At 37.0% G+C, this 1,031-nt stretch overlaps 1 pseudogene; it reads right to left on the reverse strand.

Moving 5' to 3' along the window:
• Window positions 1-491: 491 nt before the first annotated feature.
• LOC136165539 (U1 spliceosomal RNA) lies at window positions 492-646 on the reverse strand (annotated as a pseudogene).
• Window positions 647-1,031: the final 385 nt, after the last annotated feature.

Here is a 1,031-nt window from a genome sequence, read left to right on the forward strand (position 1 = left end):
TAAACAAACAAACAAAAAAAGTCAGTTAATTATGCCACATGTCATTTAGGCAAGTTGTCTCTTAACATTGAAATATTAATTATATGAGCTACCTTCACAAGCTAAACACATTTTGGAGTCACAGTCAGACATGGGGAGTCACAATCAGACTTAGGCTGAACTTATACCTCAGGGATGGTGTCTTTGAAAAATCAAAGTATAAGTCAATACAAATTTAAACATCTCAACTGACTCAGAGAAAGCGTGGTACAAAAACTAATCCCTGGCCACATGTCAATGTCTTCCAGTCAGTTCTAGAATTCTCTTCTATGGAAATACATATATCAGGCAATCACATAGGTCATATAATTCCAGAAATTCAGAAAAGTTTCATGGTCTCTTTTGGTCCTTCTTAAATAAACTCACTGATATTACTTGCTGGTTGACCTACCCAGTTCTTGCTCTTATCCTGACCAGATTTAAAATGAATTAACTTTTATTAAATGCTATTTTTAGTGCAAATACCATCCCCCACTACCACAAATTATGTAGTTGGGCTTCCCATATTTGGGGAAATTGCAGGGATCAGCACAGTGGTGTGAAATGGATGAACATAACTGGGAAAACCATCTTCATGGGCATGGTACCTCCCCTACCAGGTAAGTGTAAATATCTACTATTTTTAATAGTATACATTAGATTGGGAGTTTTAGCAATATTATTTCACAAGTAACCCCAGTTTTACAAAGGAGGAAGCTGAGACTCAGAGAAATCGAGGACTCTGGTTCTAGGATAACCAGGCAGCCAGTAAATGGCAGAACTAGTACACAAACTCACATCTTTATACTACAAAATAATTTATAATATAAAAGACTTTATAATATAGAAGAATTTTAAAGAGCCATCACATGAAATTAGCTGTACTTTCAAAGGGTGGTCATACTCTGGCCACACCCTAACCCTAGCAAAGATGGCCTTATTTTTATAGTAGGGTTTGACTCTGAGATTTTCTGCCAAGAACCCTTTGCCCTGAGCCTCGGGCCACTTAGCTA

This window comes from Muntiacus reevesi, chromosome 3 (assembly GCF_963930625.1).
Source record: "Muntiacus reevesi chromosome 3, mMunRee1.1, whole genome shotgun sequence".
NCBI classification, from domain to species: Eukaryota; Metazoa; Chordata; class Mammalia; order Artiodactyla; family Cervidae; genus Muntiacus; species Muntiacus reevesi.